At 42.4% G+C, this 21,426-nt stretch overlaps 1 pseudogene; it reads right to left on the reverse strand.

The window, feature by feature from the left end:
• Positions 1-20,943: 20,943 nt before the first annotated feature.
• LOC126205987 (5S ribosomal RNA) lies at positions 20,944-21,061 on the reverse strand (annotated as a pseudogene).
• Positions 21,062-21,426: the final 365 nt, after the last annotated feature.

Raw genomic sequence — 21,426 nt, forward strand, 5'->3', positions numbered from 1 at the left:
ATTTATATCATCTGAAGCGTTGTTCGACTCGTAAGAGAATGACCTCAGGAAACAAATTTGGCATTATGACTTAAAAATTTAGACTTTACAGTACGTGTGTTACAAACACGAGTGTTACATAATTTTAGCCACTCGCTATGCTTACTGCATCATTTTATTTAAGAAACGATGCAAATAAATACACACAGTACCCTGCACGTGGATATTAGGACTGGGGCTAAGAAAGTATAAAATTTACATTTACAACCAGGGAAGGCTACAACATGTATTTCGTCTAACGTATGAAGAATATTCTCTCAGTACTTCAGTTTAGATGGTGGGTGACCTAGAGAATGAAACACCTAGATATTAGGAAATATAAGTTGGACAGACATAGCGTAAAATCAATGGGCAACATTAAAGAAGAAGTTGATACTCTACATTCAGAAGACGTTGCTGTTGATGATATATATAAATATGAATTTGGGTGCCATTTGATTTCATTTTCATTTTAATTTTAACCCGGATGGAATTCTGGAGGTCCACGTCATTGTGTTTGGGATCGGGCAGCTCATATAAGACGGGATATTTACTAACTGACTCGATAAGATATTAGTCATCCATCTTTCTGATAAGTAAACCAATAAACCATAGAATGAAAAAAAGTTGCAGTACTGGCGCGCAAATTCCAGCCTTCACCTCCGATGAATAAAAGTCAGCATGGGTCCATGAACCAGGCACCTGTGCAGAGGCCCATACGCAGCAACATTCGTTGAACGGTTGTTGAGATAAAACTGCTGGTAGCCACTTGGTTCATCTGGGAGTTCAGTTGCTCAACAGTTGCACATCTATTGGCCGCAACATATTTCCGCAGCTAATGTTCACCCCTGTTATCTATGGCCCGTGGTGCACAGCAGTTGCCTCCCCGCCGGTTTTGGATATGATATTTTATCACGCACAGTATACTTTCGGTACGGCGGCACATGAACAGTTTACAAACTTAGCGGATTCGTAAATGCTTCCACTCTTGGGCTGAAACTCAATGATCGTGCTCGCCTGGAGGTCAGACAATTTGTACTGTTTCCACACACATTACAACCACGAGTGCTCTGTTTTCTCCGTCTGCGCCTGCGTCTCCTCCTCCCCCCCCCTCCCCCCCCCCCCCCCGCCTTCCACCCGCTCACACCAACATGGTTTATACAGTTCAAACACTGCACATGTTGCGCGCTTGATCTTAACTAGGGCAACTGGACCCCACGGCACACTACAACTTTACATACTGCCCCCTCCCCATACGGTCCCGAGATCATCTCATATTTTGTTTTATCTTGGTCTCCGTTTATTCATTTCTTGGCATGACGATAGTGGCTCCATCTAGCAGTACAAAAAAGACACAAATTTCTCTGTCCAAGGGAGAGATAGGTCTCATAAGATTTGTTACTCACCACAGCCCAGTATGAATGTCCTCATAACATCCATTCATATGTGTCCAAACTTTCCCATTACAGTGCCCTGATATCCTTTCCCTTCTTTTTTTCCCCTATGATAATTCCTCTTCTCCCTCCTACTTCTTCCTCCACCTCTTACCCCTTTCTGTTGACTTTCTTCATTTTTTTTCCGCCAGCCACAGAATGGCGTCATCATGAAAATTTTGCCCTGGGGGCAGTGCGATACCCTAGATACGCCATTGATTGCACGGTCATGGACGAAAGATGTCCGCAAGAAATCAAAATATCACGGTAAGCAGACGGCGACAGCACTGTTGTCACCGATCCGCTCACGCGACGAATGAGTGCGAGTACACCCAGTCACATTCTGAGAAGAATATTTTTAACTTCGCCGGGAGAAGCACGATCAGGTCACCAGTGTGTATGAGTCGTCACTTACAAAACATGGGCTTTGTACACGGTCCAGGAACATTAGTGTGTTCACCGGTCAAAATCCTGAATAAGCAGCTTTTGCAGCGCGGGCGTACAGGAAGGGAGACAATGAGACTCTGGAAGGTACCGACAGGGATGTGGAGCCATGAAGAGTCAAGTGCCGTGGCCAGCTGCGCTAGGTATCTCGGGTGAGAATCCACAGAGCCAACAGCCTGATCGAGGTGGTCCCATAGTTTCACGATTGAGTTTAACGCCGGGGAGTGCGGTGGCCAGGCGAGTATGGTAAGCTCATCCTCGTGCTCTTCGAACCACGCATGTACACTACAAGCCGTGTGACATGCTGCATCGTCCTGCTGATAGATGCCATCGTGCCGAGGAAAAGACAAACTACATGTATCGAGTGAACCCAAAGATAGATACACACTTGTGATGATCGATTGTGCCTTCCAGAATGTCGAGATCACCCAGGGAATACCACGAAACATTCCCAAGACCGTAACGTTCCCTCCTTCGGCCTGGACCCTTCCGACGATTTCGCAGAGCTGTACACGCTAATGACCACTGTCCGATGGAGGGCAAAATGTGATTCATTTGAAAAGGTCAGCTGTCTGAGTCGTGCGTGGCTCGTGTTCCCGCCATCATGTATTTTACACCCTGTTTTTAACGTACTTCCACCTCACTACATTAATTTAAATACCTACTGTCGCTGAGTTGCTGCTTTGCCTCACCGTGACCGGTGCTAGCAGCGCATATCGATATATTCCCTCTCGTAGTATCTTTGGTCGACTGCTATTACTTCCCGGTCGTGGTCTGTCGTAAGCAAGTTCGGGCTGCGAGTTCGAGCTGCCAGTCAGTTGGAACGTGTCTGTAGCGCAGTTTGACCTGCAAGTCGGGGAGCTGCAATGCGGCACTAGTGTAGTAGGGTTGGAGCGGCGAGGTCTGCGTCGACATGGCTCGCCCCTCATCACTTGAGCCGGACCTCGGTCTTCGGGGATCGTCGGTCGGTCGTCCTACCGGACGACGCATTTTGGCTCGCCGGTCGGACATGAGTCGGCTGTGTGTATGTGTATCGACCCTCGATTTGTCTTCGTGCGTGCTTAGTTGGGTATCGTTTAGGTCTTCGTGGAAGTGTTGTCAGGTTGTATGTGTAGTTGGTGTTATTTCCTCTGACGACTGTTTTAGACGTTGTCGGCATTCTGAGGCGAGTCGGTCGGTTGTTGCGGACCAGGGAAGTTATCTCCGCTCGATGCAGTCGGCTGGGTCCGTTGGCGGTCCCTGTGCAATGTCGGAGCATGTGTGGAGCTGTCCGATAGCTACGAGCTTCGTGGCTCACCGACCCAGGACGTCAAAGTTGAGTAGTGGTTTCAACTACCCAAACCAGGTCCATTCTTGTTGTGTGGTTCGATTCCGTGGTTTTCTGTTGGGGAGGATTTCCTGTGAGCAACACCGAGTGTTCTACTGCTGATATTTAGCCGCCATGCGGTGCAATTAACTATACTGGTTCGCTACAATTCAAGTGCACTAGCGGAATTTTCTGCCTTGTGGCCGTTTGTGTGTTGGTTACCAGCCCTGGTCACTGACGTAAATTCAGGCAGTGTTCCTTTTGGGTAAAGTTGACTATATTACCGTATTTCAAATTCAAGTGTACCAGCGGAATTTTCTGCCTTTTGGCCGTTAATGTTCTGGTTACCTGCCCTGGCCACTAACGCAATTTCAGGCAGCGTCTTTTCCTCACCTGTTGCTACTGTCCAACATGATGTGTAGTTATGACAGCTAATACATATTTCATTGTGGATAATCACGTTCGTAACCTTTTGCGTTTGAATTCTCATGTACCGACGGGTGACAAGCAAGTCGTTTTGTCCGTTGGTCCATGGCTGTCCCCTGGTTGGGTTCCGACGGATCAAGTGTAGTTTCGCTCGCCACCTGTCTCACCTAAGTGAACGAGGGCAGACCGACCTCCCTGGAGGCTTCTGAGTGCCGTTTTCTTTATTGTCATTCTCATCGGTGTTTAATTCTCTGTTTATAATCTATCATAGCCAATAATTTAAAAAATTCTTGCTTTTATGTATTTTTCAATTCTGGAAAATCAATTGTGGACCTTCAGCCACTTAAATACTAATTCTAAAAAAAAAAAAATACATTGCGGCCTTCTGCCTTTGAAAGGTTATGGTAATTTATTTTAAAATCTTGAAAATTTTAATGTGGACCTTCAGCCGTTTCTATTGCATCTTTTTTATGTTTGTCTATTCACCCTTGCCTTGAGACTCTTGCATCACTGTATATATATATATATATATATATATATATATATATATATATATATATATGTTAATTATTTTGTTTGCAATTTTAACTGCATGCTTTTACCACTTGAGATTTATCTTGTTGCTTTAAGATTTCTTGTTTGGAGGCCTTCAGCTTTAAATAATTGCCTTTTGAAACCTAAGGGTTCGGCTATGTGCCGTTTTGGTTTAAAGGTGTTATTAAATTACAATAAATTACAATTTTGAGTGGACCTGACCGACATCTTATTTGGCCCTTTCCACAATCCTAATCACCTGTTCTGCCCAGCGGATTTAGCATGCGTTTCACTGTCGCCAGTCAGTAGACATCCTCTTGCGTTACTGGTGTGCAAATTCCAGTCTTCGTCTCCAATGAAGAGAAGTCATCATGGGTGCATGAACCAGGCGCCTGCAACATTTCCTGAACGATCGTTGAGGAGACAACGTTGGCAACCCCTTGGCTTATCTGCACGGTCAGCTGCTCAACAGTTGCACGCCTGTTCGCCCGTACACACCCCTGCAGCCGGTGTTCCTCCATGTCATCTACGGCCCGTGCTGCAAACACTTACCTCGGCGCCGGTTTTGGATGTGGCATTTTGTCATGCGCAGTTCCGCCTCAGTTCCACGACTCGCAGACATTTGCAACACATTCGCACTATTCCATGGCTTACATTAGACACAGACAGCCAGGGTATACTAATTCCCTCCTGGGGGGTACGGGGTGGCGGCAGGAAGGGCATCCGGCCACCCCTTAAACTTACCATGCCACATCCGATTAAACATGGCCGACCCTGCGTAACTGCGGGACAAGGCTCAGACAAAGAAAGAAAGAAAAATAGAAAGAAAGTGTACTTGAACCAAGGCGGCAAGTGGACAGTTTACAAGCTTGGCTGTTTCGGAAATGCTTCCACCCTTGGCCTGAAACCCAATGATCGTGCTCTTCTGGAGGTCAGATAACTCGCAGTGTTCTCGCATTACGACTGCGACTGCACTGTTTTCTGCGTCTCCCACCCCTACTTTCCATCATACACACACACGTACACGCACGCACGCGAGCACACACACACACACACACACACACACAAACACACACACACACACACACACACACACACCGACTGTCCTGCCACCTTCCGTCTGCGAGAGGACATTGCACGTTGACACACTGGGTGTTACAAAAAGTTACGGCCAAACTGTCAGGAAACATTCCTCACACACAAACAAAGAAAAGATGTTCTGTGGACATGTGTCCCGAAACGCTTAATTTCCATGTTAGAGCTCATTTTAGTTTCGTCAGTATGTACTGTACTTCCTCGATTCACCGCCAATTGGCCCAATTGAAGGAAGGTAATGTTGACTTCGGTGCTTGTGTTGACATGCGACTCATTGCTCTACAGTACTAGCATCAAGCACATCAGTACGTAGCATCAACAGTTTAGTATTCATCACGAACGTGGTTTTGCAGTCAGTGCAATGTTTACAAATGCGGAGTTGGCAGATGCCGATTTGATGTATGGATTAGCACGGGGCAATAGCCGTGGCGCGGTACGTTTGTATCGAGACAGATTTCCAGAACGAAGGTGTCCCGACAGGAAGACGTTCGAAGCAATTGATCGGCGTCTTAGGGAGCACGGAACATTCCAGCCTATGACTCGCGACTGGGTAAGACCTAGAACGACAAGGACACCTGCAATGGACGAGGCAATTCTTCGTGCAGTTGACGATAACCCTAATGTCAGCGTCAGAGAAGTTGCTGCTGTACAAGGTAACGTTGACCACGTCACTGTATGGAGAGTGTTACGGGAGAACCAGTAGTTTTCGTACCATGTACAGCGTGTGCAGGCACTATCAACAGCTGATTGGCCTCCACGGGTACACTTCTGCGAATGGTTCATCCAACAATGTGTCAATCCTCATTTCAGTGCAAATGTTCTCTTTACGGATGAGGCTTCATTCCAACGTGATCAAATTGTAAATTTTCACAATCAGCATGTGTGGACTTCTGGTATGATTTTTTTTCTTTTTTTTTTTAGTAATTTAATTGAAAGCTTTGTTGCTTTGGTAAAAATAAAATTGGTTCTTTTTGTCGTGACAGAATAAATTACTATTAATCACACGATTTGTCGGAGAACAGCAGCAACATGTGTAATTCATCCAGCTTTAAGAAATTCTATTACCTTTTAGCGGAAAATTCGTGCGGTACTCTCCGACGTCAGAAAAGTCGTGGTGTTCCGTTCGGAGCAGGAGGCGGCTGTCTTTTCTCATTCGCGATATCGAAAATTACTAAAAAAATGAACAGAAATTTTTTTCGGAGGAAGATCGCGCGGAGAAAACAGACGGAAGTTACATGAAAGAAACCTAAGGGACCAACTAATTGGATTTGTTCGAACATATAAACGGAACTGAAAGAACTTGGAATAAATACTATAACGATGTCGTCACGACAGCCTCCTGTTCCGACAGAACACACGCTGGATCATAAGCTGCATAAATCTTTTAAACAGAAAAGATTATCACAAGTATAATTAATGAAAATAAGGTTGAGAGATTTTCTTTGAAATTAAATAAACTTCAAGGCTTCAAGTATTGTATTATGAAACGGAAACTTACATTAACATGGCCACCCAATGTGGCGGTGGAGCGAATTTTCATGATACACATTCTCGCTTGTTTGTGGTTACATATATTTTTAATCACTTAAACTCTTAAATTTACAATAAAATGATTATATCATTATGGAGCACAATACTTTTGCGTCCGACTCGCAACACATTCACAGAAGAACAGCTAGAGAGCGGCGCGGCTCCCTGCAGAAGTAAAAATTGGCAATTGTTATTTCGAAACATAGGTGCATCGTTTTTTTACTGATCGATAGCAGCGTATAACAGTTTATAGCTATCGTGATATCTGCGCTTTTCAGGAGCGCGGCAAAGATATCTGGTTACAACATTCATTGGTATATGCTAAAAGTTCGCACATACTGACGCGAATACAGAAAAAAAAACTTTTACATGTTAAAAATCGCAGTGATAAAGGCTGTAATGTCACAATGCCTCCCATGTGAGGCATGATGATTCCGGAAGGATCATCAGGACTCACATGTAGTTTCAAGACATTACTGTGTTTTATCATCTGTTTACTTTCGTTCTAACATAAAATTGGAATGAGTTTGTCATCTAGTTATTTTATGCTTCCAGTACAGTTATGAAAACAAATAGTCTTTCAGTGTCTTTTGTGCACTTTGGCACTTCTCTCAGTTCATTGTAAGGTGTCCTTGCACTGTTATCTTAATTGCTGTTACTGTGAAACAAAATATGACAAAAAACAATCTTAAGTCTAACACACACAAAGATAAATGAATAATACTCTATATAGAAAACAAAACATGTCAGTAGACAAACATACACAGATACATTGAAATAATTACTTAAACAGTCCTCTAAAATTGTCTGTGACCTGTTTGGTCTCGTAATGCTTCTTATCCGTTTCATTAGATTCTTTTAGAATGTCGTTGTTAATCAGGACGTTTCACTTGACACTACACTGTACACTTTTATTTGTCACGCGCTCACTTAACCGGAGTCTGCAACGTCTATTCTCGTTCGGTGAGCGGCGTCGTCCGAGAGGTCATGACCCTGGGTAGCGTTTTTTTGTGTTCGCTCGTGTTGCCTCTCTAGTGTCTCGCATCAAGCGTCATGTCGTTTACATGCAAATAAACAGAAAGAAACCTGTGTTAGGTTCGTGCTATAATGTAGACTTACAGGTAAAGGTTTTATAGGATTCTGGACAGGATTGATAACCTTCCCTTCCAGTTAACGTTTCAGTGCTCCGTAATGCCTTGTCTTTATTTAACTATCTATCGCAAAATATCCGACGTGACTGATTAAATGGAAATTAGTTTGAAGCTAAGACTTCTCTTTTTACAGAATAAATAAAGTTCATAATTAAGTTTCACTGTGATAGCTTTAGCAATGTCTCTTGCGTAGTTGTGAGACGGAAAACATTCTAAGGTCAATGACACGCCTCCACAGCGCGCGCGTCGGTTGTGTTTCAAATGTTAATTGTTGAGTCCAATTGCAAGCAGCTCCGCGCTGTTGCCGGTTACTAGTCCAGTGCAACACGCGCTCGTGTATGCTCGTATGAAGTTTAACGTGTGTCACTCGCGCTCTGCTAAAATGAGAACACGCGGAAAACACACGTCTAGTGTCCTTTCTCCATCGTCGATCGGCGTATCGAAAACTTGGGTAGAAAATACCACCGTCTGTTTCGAGGATTTCACACGACAGTCCCTGCGACCTGCCATGCTGCTTACACACAGGTAAGTGAAGCCAACGTTTTACATATAGTTTGCAAAATGCTTTGATGTGATCGCTGTCACTACCTGCACTTGCGTGTACACATGTCCCTTCACACGTATTTTGTACACTTTATCACTCGCATTTTGTTTAGAACGTCTTAGAGTGTCTGCAAATTCACATCTCCCATCTCACATTGTGAGTTCAAAGTTCTCAGTTCAAGTTACTCACAGGTAAATACATTAGAAGATTAAACAATGTCCATAAATTACATACATACATACATACATACATTTCTTAAGTTTGCTTACAGTCACAAAATTCTGTTAACCTTTTCAGTCACGCCACGCCGGATTAGCGTATTGAATACCACTACTTGTGTATCAAGGCACGATTATTTCGGTTATTCTCTCTCCCTTTTACAAATGTAAATTTTTTTTTAAAAACAAATCTTTTAAGCAGCTTGTTATTTCGTTTCTTTTCAAAATTTAGTGTCACTGTTTATGTAGAGCACAGATTGAACAAATTCTGTCTCTACTGGTCGAGCATACTCATGCATTTCTCTCCGGAAGATTCATGCTTCATAAAGTTACTGGCTGCAAGTACTACTCGCGGAATGTATTATAATCTCTCAACATTGCTACTCGCGATACGCGATTAGAACAAAACTTTCGCTAACGGATCTCTCCCACAAATTTCGTTTCCACTTCAACCGTCTAAAGAGCACTCAGATGAGCCTGTCAAATTCTAATCCTCACTTTTTTTTAATGGGATAGGATGGGGAAGTGGAAGAGGAGAGGATCAAATATGAACATAAATACACTATATACATATACAAATTCTAGCACAACTACACTAGGATATTTTTGTGACCTTAGATGCATGACATGCGTTACGTGTGCCTTCAAGTGGCTATTCTTTAATCTAATATCAGATTTTAGTTTTATTATTATAATGTGAGTCATATCTGGTGACAGCTTTCTAGTTGCTCACGCTTCCTTCTGGGCGATTGTCGGGCTTGGCTGTGAAATAGCTAATTACTTTAGTGCATCTTACATGTTTAAAGAAGAAACGTTTACCATCAGGAATACTTCAGACTTGTCAGTACGACGTTTATGTTTCCATGTAGTGGCACTCTCGACTACATGACCTAACAGCTTTTGTAAAACAGAATAAAGGAAATGCTTTGTTGCTTAGTTATTAAATCTTTATGAGGCTTACTGTTCGTAGATTATACTTTGAATCTGAGATTGCATCTCCTGAAAACTATCAAATACTACGTGATACTCTCTCTCTCTCTGTTATTTACTGCTTTTGACAGTTCAAACACTTGGCTACACAAATCTGTTTAATTCTGAAGATCGCGCTAACAAAAGGTATAGTTCATGGCGGTGTTACAATAACGCACAGTTTACACGCAATAGGCTGTACTCTGTACACTTAAAGACTAACATTCCATCTTGAGGGCTGGAAAAGAAATTGCTTAACCTAATATTTCACATACATATATATTCATTGGAGTTGGAAGGTGGCAATCTGCTACTTCCTTCCATATCTCCTTTCACCAATAACGGCATTTCTCAATGCCAACAGCCAACTTGGACTGCTTACACCTATGACTAACTTAAAACTAACTGAGAATCTGTCCTCTCAAATGGAATGTGCTTTCTTTTTCGTACGCCATAATAAATCAAATCTTCAATTACCTCCATAGTTTTTCGCCAAAGTGTGAGTACTCGTATTGGTGTGTTTGAATACCGAAGTGTTTCACAGGTTAAACCTTAGGCTAATGTTCCTTTGCTTGTTACTTTGCCTCGTTATACTTCTTGAGATCCTGGTGGTGATACAATCCTTTAATTCTGCCAGATGCTGGATCCGCTATTAGATAACATCCTGTATGTGGTTTTCTAATTACTACAAATGGTCCGTCGTACAATAGCCTCCATTTCCGATTTCTTTTCAACAACTTCGATGGCTTAAAATGTGTCCGTAAAAGCACCTTTTCATTAATATCATATGTAAGAGCCTTAGATACTTTCTTGTCATAAGACTTCTTACGTAGATTCGCCTGTACAGCTAAGGATACCAATGCTTGCCTAAGTTTTGCATCTAAATCTAATTCTGGTTCTACAATTTTAGGTATGGGATCTAACCATTCATTTCTTTCCCGATGACTCGTCATTAATTCCGCAGGTGTAAATCCAGTTGAGAAGTGTGGAAGATCGTTGACAATCTGCTCGAATGAAGATACAAAGTCAATCCAGCAGGTTTGTCGATTAGGTATGTAGGTTCGAATGAATCTATTGAACTCTTTGAAGTACGTTCGGTGGGATTAGATTGCGATCTGAAACGAGATATAAGTATTTGTTTGATGCCATGTCTGGCAAGAAAATTACGCCATTGTCTACCAGTGAAATTCGATGCATTATCTGATAGAATGGCCTCCGGCTTGCCAAATCGAGGAAAATAGTCTTGTTCGATTCGACGGATGATCGGAAGTGCACGGGATGATTTCACTGCATAAAGTCTCACATGTTTTGTGAAAAGATCCATCAATGCTACTAGGTATTTCACCCTTCCCCTCCCTTGCGGCAGGGGGCCGGCGAGATCAAGGGCCAGAACTTGATTTGGTCTCTCAGTAATAATTGGATTCAGAGGAATTAGGTTTGAATGGTTGAAGGGTTTTGCCTTCTGGCAGATAAGACATGTACTTAACAACTTGTGGATTCGATGGTGCAAGTTTGGTACATAGCAATACGCAGAAATCTTTCGTTTGCATTTTTCAGGTCCATAATGACCCCAGGAAAGATGTGTGTACCAGATAAGGTGTTCAACGTATGCGTGTGGTATACACACACACACCATCTACCAGAGAGGAGAGAAGTTCGATGGAATAAAACATCGTTGTGTAGTTTATAAAATTTGGACAAGTGGTGATCGGGTTTTGTTAGAAGAAGTTGTTTGACCTAACGCCATTTGGGATCTGTTTCTTGGAGTATACGCATCTGCTTGCAGAGCTGAAGGAAATACTTTCTATGTAGTGGGTCTTTCATTAGAAGAATTCGGTAGTTAGACATCTGCTCGATAAGTTCACTGGACTCGGGAAGTCCTTGCGGCATGCGTGACAAAGCATCCGCGATAATGTTGTTTTTACCCTTGATGTATACTATTTCGAAATCATACTCTTGCAAGAAGAGACTCCATCGTGTAAGACGAGGATGAAGAAGTTTACACGAGAGCAAGAAACTAAGAGCTTGGTGATCAGAAAAGACCTTAATTTTCCGACCATGGATGTAGTAATTGAACCTTTTAAAGGACCATACAATGGCCAGAGCCTCCAACTCTGTCACCGAGTATGACCTCTCACATTCTGTGAGAACCCTACTTGCAGAGCTGATAACTCTTATCTCTTCTTTTCCATCAATTACTTCTATTTGAAACAAACAAGAACCAAGCCCCTGAAATGAAGCATCTGACGAAATACAGAATTCTTTATCCATGTCTGGATGGAACAAAATATTGCTGTTAAGAAGTGCTTGTTTAATGCGATCAAAATCTGCCTGACACTCTGGCGTCCAATGCCAGTGAGTATTTTTCTTTAGAAGATCATGCAATGCTTGACTGTTCATAAACTGGTACGAAATAAACTTTCTAAAAAAGGAAGTCATTCCGAGGAAGCCTTTCAACTGGCGTTTAGAAGAGTGCACAGGAAAGTTTTTAATAGCTGCTAGTTTGTCTGGATCTGGGGTAATTCCCTATGATGATACAAGATGTCCTAAAAATTTAATCTCGCTTTTACCAAATTTAGACTTATGTAGATTAGCTGTGACTCCATAGTCAACAAACCTCTGGAAAACTTTGCTTATTATGTCTAAATGTTCTTCAAAGATTTCGTAGCAATCAGTAAGTCATCAACATACACTGTTACTCGATCCAACATTTCAGGTCCTAATACATGATCAAGTGCAGCTATTAATACGCCTGAACTCACATTCAAACCAAATGGAACTACTTTGAATTGGTATGATCTACCTGCAAATATAAACGCTGTATATTTTCGAGACTGTCAGTAGCAAATATAAACGCTGTATATTTTCGAGACTGCCAGTAGCTCGATCTCAAGTCTACCGATGTGAGGAATTTTACTTCATGAAACCTTTGTAATTGTTCATCCATAGCCTCAGGTCGAGTTCTTACTGGAATAATTATCTTATTTATGTTTCTTGCATCCAAAACTATACGTACACTACCATCCTGCTTCAAAACTGGCAATAACGGACTACTGTAAGATGAGTCTGACGGTTCAATGATCTCCCACTTAAGCATTTTACGTATTTCATTATTCACAGCCTCGCGCCTTGCATACGGGACAGAGTACGTTGTATTGCAAAAAGTAGAATGGGGAGCGACCTTCATGTCATATTCGTAGTCACGTATTACTCCAGGTTTCGAAGAAAAGACATGAAGATACCTCATAAGTAAGTGCAGTAAATCTTGCCTTTGTATGTAATCAAGTTCACTTGATTCGCTTACTTTATTCAAAATCTCTTCTCTAGTCGGAAGTCCGTCATCAGTATCAAAATCCGTCCAACTGTTACCCTGTCTTGTCATGTGTGCTTGGTTCAAAAAAATTCGCTGTACCAGTCTGCGTACCTTAACTTTGTGCTCAGTGTTGACTCTTTTGACCTTGCCGCGCAACAATTGCAGCGTTACCTCCTGTTCACCTACTCGGATTGTACAGATACCCTTTTCTATATCAATCACTGCATTATTCTTCCTCAGGAACTCCATTCCTAATAAGCATGACACTGACAAATTCTTAACTACTAGAAATACACACATGAAAGAAGTAGAATTAATCCTTATCGGTACCTGAGCTTGCAAATTGACTCGCTGTGATAAAGATCCTACCGCTCCTGTTACTGAACAACCTTGTACTGGTAACGTTAAAATTTTCATCCCTGCAGAAACTTTCTTAAACATACATAGTGATAAAGCATTTACGTTTGCACCAGTATCAATAATAGCATCTATTGGTGTATTGGCTATGTAAATTTTAGTCATTGCTTGTACTTCGTCTTCCCATACGTCATTCAAGTCTGCCTCAATATTTTCCTGCAACAAATCGTCTCTCAAGTCAGTGTCGCGATCATAACGTATTACGTTAAGTCGTTCAAGGTCGAGTTTGCCCCCATTATGTCCCGCAGCATCCCCAAGGAGGCGAAAAGGTGCTGCCTTTAGTTTTCCGCTTTCTTGTGATGCGACTGATTTGATTCTTCTGTCACATCACTTGAACATTCTCGCTGGTTTTTTACCCATTGTGTGTGTTGATTTGTATCAGACCCTTGTTGGTACTGCACTTGGTTACCAGGCTGAAAAATCGGTACATTACTTGCCTGCGTAAAATATACCGGTGGATTGTATTGTTTTCTTGGTTTATTGTTATTGTATCTAAAGTCCTGTTGTGGTGGCGTGTACTGTTGTTGTTGCATGAATGGTTGTTGCTGAGGCGTGTATTGCTGTTGTTGCTGGTGTTGTGGCTGCCCATAGGGTTGTGGTGGAGGTAGCTGACCTCCGCAATTTTGATTGTTGCAACGTTTACCCTTGTATTTGTTCTCATTCTGGTAGAAGTTACTACCGTTATTGTTTGATTGGTATGGGGTATTCCCGTAATACTGTTGTTGCGTGTTGTATATTGGATTGTACCGTTGGTTGCCGTAATGCTTGTTTTTATGTTTACCATTACGGTAACCATTGTTTCGGCCTCTATTGCGGTTATTGTACTGTTTGTATCCGTATTGTGTTTCGTGTGAACCATTTCCATTACTACCGTTTCCATTCGAATACGTGCCTGCGTTGTTGCTCTTACGGTTAGCATTCGCACGCGCGTCTTCGTGTATGAGATCGAGCGAATCAAGGACGGATAAAAATGCGTCCTGATCTTCCTCTGACACGTTCACTAATTTTTCGCGTATGGAAATGGGTAGTTTTGACTTAAGGATCATAATAACATCTTTTGTTGTTATGGGAGTGTCCCAATATTGTATCTTTCTCAAGTACTTTTCAAAGTACCGGCGAAGTCCGCCACTGTTCGAATGGAAAGGTTCGGCGTTGTAGACCTCTTTGCGTAGGTGTTTCTGAACACCTGCGCTCCAAAATTTGCTTAAAAAGTTCTTCTCAAACTCGCTAAATGTTTTGCACTTATCAACCATCTCGGTTCCCTATATAGCACTTTCTCCTTGTATGTATCCGGTAATGAATTGTATTCTCTGTTTGTCATTCCAGGCAGCTGGAAAGACTCCTGAAAAGTTCTTTAGGAAAACGACTGGATGAATATTTCGCTTTTCCGGTTGAAATGGTTGAAAAACTCTGTGTTTCAATACACTCTCCTCTTTCATGAGGGTTGTGAGTGTCAATTGTTCAGTGTTGTTGTTGTGTGAATCGTTAAATTCATTTTTCGGTCGCGGAATGTACTGTGGTGTGTTGTGTTGTTGTGTTGTCTGGTATTGATGTTCATCTGGCTCAGAAGGTAGTGAGTGTTTCCCGTCACTCTGGTTATCATACTGTAGTGTTTGAATTTGCTGTTTCAGGTCGGATATCTCATCTGTTACTTGCTTCCGCCATTCCGGCAAATCCCGGGTTAACACTCATCTAATTTGGCCTAGTTCAGTACAAACAGTGTCTCCTGAACTGCCGGGTGCAGATAATATGTCTAAGGTTGCGGATTTAACAACATCTTTCAAGTCACGTGTAACCTTCTCCTCAACAAGCTTCTCTTGTACATCAATCCATTCTTTGTAATGTTCGGTAAGTGCTTTAGTGTGCGAAGCAACACTACTGTTAACTCTTTCCTCAATAGTTCGGTCCGAAATGTCATTCGCCATTGCACTTACTTTTGATTCTACAGTGGCTACCGCTGTCGCTAACTCGTCTACCTGTCGTGCAATTGTTTTATACGCAAGTTTTACCGAATCGGTTTCTTTGCGACACGCTTCGATTTGAGTTGTGAGATTCTGACCAATGTTATCAATTTTGTTATTCAGAGTGCTTATCTGTGTTGTCAAAGCGGTTACTTGCGCCGTGACGTCACCCTTAACCGAATCTATCTGTGCTGTGAGAGAGCCTACTTGCGTAGTGAGGGTACCTACTTTCGCATCAATGGTGGTATTTACGTCATTCCTAACTGAGTCAATCTGTGTTGTCATATCCGTTTTCAACTCTGATAAAAACTTGTCTCTGTCTTTCTCACGTTGTTCGCGATCACGTTCGCGCTGTTCCCTCTCCTGTCTGTCTAGTATCAATTCCTGTAACATTTTGACAATGTCAACTGATACCGTTATCGGGGAGGTGGGTGTTTCCTGCTGAGTGTCGTCCACGTTAGCTACCTCTTGTCTGTCGTCTGTCCTGGCCGTCGTTCCGCGTGAGCGGAGTCGGTAATGTTTGTTAACAGTGCCGTCACTTTCGTCTGCAGAGTTCGCACTCGATTGTCCGTCCGCCATAATGAAATTCAACTATTGCCAACTTAAAATGGGTACTGCCAAATGAAATTCTGATTGTCAATTATTCTTGCCGCGCAAGTTAAAGTCGCGGCGCGTTCGTCAAATGTCTAATGTTACGTGGGTAATAACTGACACACGTCTGTAGCAAAAAGACAAGATGGAGTCAACGCCGTTGAAACAATTGATCGCCAACGCTGTTACACAGAAAAGACTGAAATGGCATCCATCTTGAACTTACACGAGACTACTAACTACAGTATAAAACAAATAGTCAAGCAAAAGGTTACAGAAAATGTTCAACTATTTACGTAGAAAAAAAAGTGGTTTTTTTACGTTAAGTTACAGAAAGGATAGAGTGAGGTCGAATTTGAAGGTCAAATGAGCTACTCTTTAGACAGAACTATGGCAAACGAAAATTTGGTACTCACTCGGCGTTGTCTTCAAAACTGCAAATCTGCATCTTATTAAATCCCAAGATATTTGTGTAAATACCGTGTCCTTCAATATTGCGTATATTTATTGCTCATCCGTAATTTTATGCAGCATTGGCTTCCAAAGAGCGATACATGAAATAAGACAATCATATATTAGTACCGTGACACTTTCAATGTTTTAGTCAAGTCCCTGTTCGGGCGCCAGATCTGGTATGATCTTTTTTTCTTTTTTTTTAGTAATTTAATTGAAATCTTTGTTGCTTTGGTAAAAATAAAATTGGTTCTTTTTGTCGTGACAGAATAAATTACTATTAATCACACCAGATTTGTCGGAGAACAGCAGCAACATGTGTAATTGATCCAGCTTTAAGAAATTCTATTACCTTTTAGCGGAAAATTCGTGCGGTACTCTCCGACGTTAGAAAAGTCGTGGTGTTCCGTTCGGAGCAGGAGGCGGCTGTCTTTTCTCATTCGCGATATCGAAAATTACTAAAAAAATGAACAGAAATTTTTTTCGGAGGAAGATCGCGCGGAGAAAACAGACGGAAGTTACATGAAAGAAACCTAAGGGACCAACTAATTGGATTTGTACGAACATATAAACGGAACTGAAAGAACTTGGAATAAATACTATAACGATGTCGTCACGACAGCCTCCTGTTCCGACAGAACACACGCTGGATCATAAGCTGCATAAATCTTTTAAACAGAAAAGATTATCACAAGTATAATTAATGAAAATAAGGTTGAGAGATTTTCTTTGAAATTAAATAAACTTCAAGGCTTCAAGTATTATATTATGAAACGGAAACTTACATTAACATGGCCACCCAATGTGGCGGTGGAGCGAATTTTCATGATACACATTCTCGCTTGTTTGTGGCTACATATATTTTTAATCACTTAAACTCTTAAATTTACAATAAAATGATTATATCATTATGGAGCACAATACTTTTGCGTCCGACTCGCAAGACATTCACAGAAGAACAGCTAGAGAGCGGCGCGGCTCCCTGCAGAAGTAAAAATTGGCAATTGTTATTTCGAAACATAGGTGCATCGTTTTTTTACTGATCGATAGCAGCGTATAACAGTTTATAGCTATCGTGATATCTGCGCTTTTCAGGGGCGCGGCAAAGATATCTGGTTACAACATTCATTGGTATATGTTAAAAGTTCGCACATACTGACGCGAATACAGAAAAAAAAACTTTTACATGTTAAAAATCGCAGTGATAAAGGCTGTAATGTCACAGACTGACGAGAATCCGCACGCAATTGTGCAATCACGTCATCAACACAGATTTTCTGTGAACGTTTGGGCAGGCATTGTTGATGATGTCTCGATTGGGCCCCATGTTCTTCCACCTACGCTCAATGGAGCACGTTATCATGATTTCGTACGGGATACTCTACCTGTGCTGCTAGAACATGTGCCTTTACAAGTACGACACAACATGTGGTTCATGCACGATGGAGCTCCTGCACATTTCAGTCGAAGTGTTCGTACGCTTCTCAACAACAGATTCGGTGACCGATGGATTACTAGAGGCGGACCAATTCCATGGCCTCCACGCTCTCCTGACGTCAACCCTCTTGACTTTCATTTATGGGGGCATTTGAAAGCTCTTGTCTGCGCAACCCCGGTACCAAATGTAGAGACTCTTCGTGGTCGTATTGTGGACGGCTGTGATACAATACGCCATTCTCCAGGGCTGCATCAGCGCATCAGGGATTCCATGTGACGGAGGGTGGATGCATGTATCCTCGCTAACGGAGGACATTTTGAACATTTCCTGTAACAAAGTGTTTGAAGTCTCGCTGGTACGTTCTGTTGCTGTGTGTTTCCATTCCATGATAAATGTGATTTGAAGAGAAGTAATAAAATGAGCTCTAACATGGAAAGTAAGCGTTTCCGGACACATGTCCACATAACATATTTTGTTTCTTTCTGTGTGAGGAATGTTTCCTGAAAGTTTGGCTGTGCCCTTTTGTAACACCCTGTAGAACACAGGTAGTGATAATATTAACATGCAGCACGTGATACGCGCACGGTGGTGAAACTGTAGGCAGACAGCAAGTGGACGAACTTGACCTCCGGGGAAGAAGCGGCCAAGAGGCCGGGCACAGAGAGCCGTGGCAGGTGATCGATCCAGCCTTGAAGGCCAATCAAGTCGGAGACGGGATTCAATCAAAGTGGCCGTCCGCCCTTGTCTGTCGCAGCGCTCGTCCCCGGCTGTCCTTTCCGCTGCTTCATTTATCACACCAACTTCATAAAGATGGCAGGTCCGTTCCTCGGCGGGGCAGAGACCGATATTGAACTGCGGGGAATCCTTCAGGGCGGGCACGAGCCGGCTTCAAGGAGATATTTTACTCACTTGTCACTCTGACTGACGTGCGCGGCATTATTCATTTGTCGAAGAATATTCTCGGTCTGAAACTCAAATAAAGTTTCGGTATTCACAGCCGTACCTTCCGCGGAGGACAGCCATGTCGAGACGTATTTCACAGTTGGTTCCATCTGTCCAAGTCGTGTAGGTAACAAGTCAGAACGAGATCGCATTTCAGAGTACAGCAGTATGAAAATTTCCACAGTTTATCAAATGTGCGTGTTCTGATAGGTTCAATACGTTTTAGGAAAAATATGCTGATGTTACGTTCATCAAATCATTTGACTGATGAGGTAGCACACTTTGTTTATACGCTCTGGCTTTGGAATATTTCCCTGTGCCTGATCCATTTCTTCCTACGTGAGACCGCAAAATAGATAAATGTGGTATCAATTGAATTCTTGTGATGGAAACGTTTCCAGTGGCATACAAAAATATTGCTTCATCACATGATCGAAGCAAAAAGTTATCTTTCAATATGTAATGTTAAATCCACACTTAAAACGTTGCCGAGAAACGAGAAAAATAACACCATTTACGTGAATTTCGTTTTAGTCACATATTATATAATTTGTAAAACTTTACGATCAATGGTACATAAACGTTTGGACTTATTGTCTTGGACCATTGAAGTACCATGTACAACCGCCACCACATTTGAAAAAAGTGGGAAATGAAGAAAAATTAACACCCTTAACAAATCTGCTACCCTTAACAAATCTAATCAAAGTGTGTATATGTTGATAGGTTATACAAATACCAAAGAATCATGTAAAAACGGGTACACAGGCAAAACAGCACACAATGAAAGTAAAGTAAAAGGATATTTTAAACCTTCAATGGCAGTAGAATCTGATCATTAAAACAGGTTTTATCGAATCTCATTGCGGTAATTGAGCGACACATTTACTGCAGTTACTATTACACTCAACACAACAGTTTTGGATTTACCGATACTGATGATACTAATCGCGCTATCCTCATAGATTCTCGTACGTGTATATGCATCTGATAGTAAATAATCACTGTGCCAATTTATGAATACCGTTTTACAATTAGTATATTCATCAGCGTATATTTTGTGTTTTATATAGTCTGTCTCTAGTTAGAGCCCTCCAGAGCTCTTTCTTTCGCCTTTATGCAGATATTTGCAATTTTCCAGAATGAGATATTCACTCTGCAGCGGAGTGTGCGCTGATATGAAACTTCTGCCAGTACCTCGTCTCCCACCTTCCAAACTTTACAGAAAGCTGTGAGTACCGGGCGTGAGTCGTACTTCGGTAGCTCAGATGGTAGAGCACTTGCCCGCGAAAGGCAAAGGTCCCGAGTTCGAGTCTCGGTCGGGCACACAGTTTTAATCTGCCAGGAAGTTTCATATCAACGCACACTCCGCTGCAGAGTGAAAATCTCATTCTGGAAACATCCCCCAGGCTGTGGCTAAGCCATGTCTCCGCAATATCCTTTCTTTCAGGAGTGCTAGTTCTGCAAGGTTCGCAGGAGAGCTTCTGTAAATTTTGGAAGGTAGGAGACGAGGTACTGGTGGAAGTAAAGCTGTGAGTACCGGGCGTGAGTCGTACTTCGGTAGCTCAGATGGTAGAGAACTTGCCCGCGAAAGGCAAAGGTCCCGAGTTCGGGTATCGGTCGGGCACACAGTTTTAATCTGCCAGGAAGTTTCATTTGCAATTTTGTTTCTGCCAATGTGTAGATCGAATGACCAAAACAAAATTCTGCTTATCATGTGTTACTTGAGACGCCAGTGTCAACGCTAAATGTCGGTTTGGACTTCTATAGCAGGAAAATGCCTTTTTTGACTGGAACTTTATGTGGCCATTGGACGGAGCAGTCCAATATTAGTTTGGAAAAATGGTGGCTTATTCTCATCACATATAATTTTTTGTTAGAATTTTTTGTGCCATTAGACAGAACGGTCCTGTATTACTCTAAAAAACAAAACTCCGCCCTAACAGGTCATGAAGGCACAACGCTACCTACCGGCCGCCGTGTCATCCTCAAGCGGCACTTGATGCGAAGATAGAGGGTCGTGGGTGGGGGGGGGGGGGGGGGGGACATGTGATCAGCACACCGTTCTCCCGGCCGTATGACAGTTTATGAGTTAGGAGCCGCTACTTCTTAATCAAGTAGCACCTCAATTTGCCTCACAAGGTCTGAGTGCACCCCGCTTGCCAACAGCTTTCGACAGCCCAAATGGCCACCCATCCAAGTGCTACCCCAGCCCGGCAGCGCTTACCTTCGATGATCAGATGGGAACCGGTGTTACCACTGCGGCAAGGCCATTGGCCCTATGTTAGTCTAGTTTTATATTTATTTTGACTATATGTATTAACAGGAAAATCGGAACCTCAGAACCAGTACCCAAGCAGCTACTGACTGGATTCGCTAATGGGTGGTAGTAGACATCACAGGACAGGGAGACACACAAGACGGGACGAGTCACATGTGGAAGTGTGGGAAGCAGATATTTACTGATATGGCGAATGCTACAGGACATATCGCTAAATAGTATAACGCGCGTGAGTATTTCGAAGCTACTGCTTCAAAGGACGTATAAAATTCTACAAAATATTTTGTTTGTATCAAGAAATAAAAAGCGTTTAATGTTGACACTGCCGTCTCATCGAACTTGTTGACCAATATTTGTTAGGG

The sequence above is a fragment of the Schistocerca nitens genome, chromosome 1 (assembly GCF_023898315.1).
Source record: "Schistocerca nitens isolate TAMUIC-IGC-003100 chromosome 1, iqSchNite1.1, whole genome shotgun sequence".
Classification (NCBI taxonomy): domain Eukaryota; kingdom Metazoa; phylum Arthropoda; class Insecta; order Orthoptera; family Acrididae; genus Schistocerca; species Schistocerca nitens.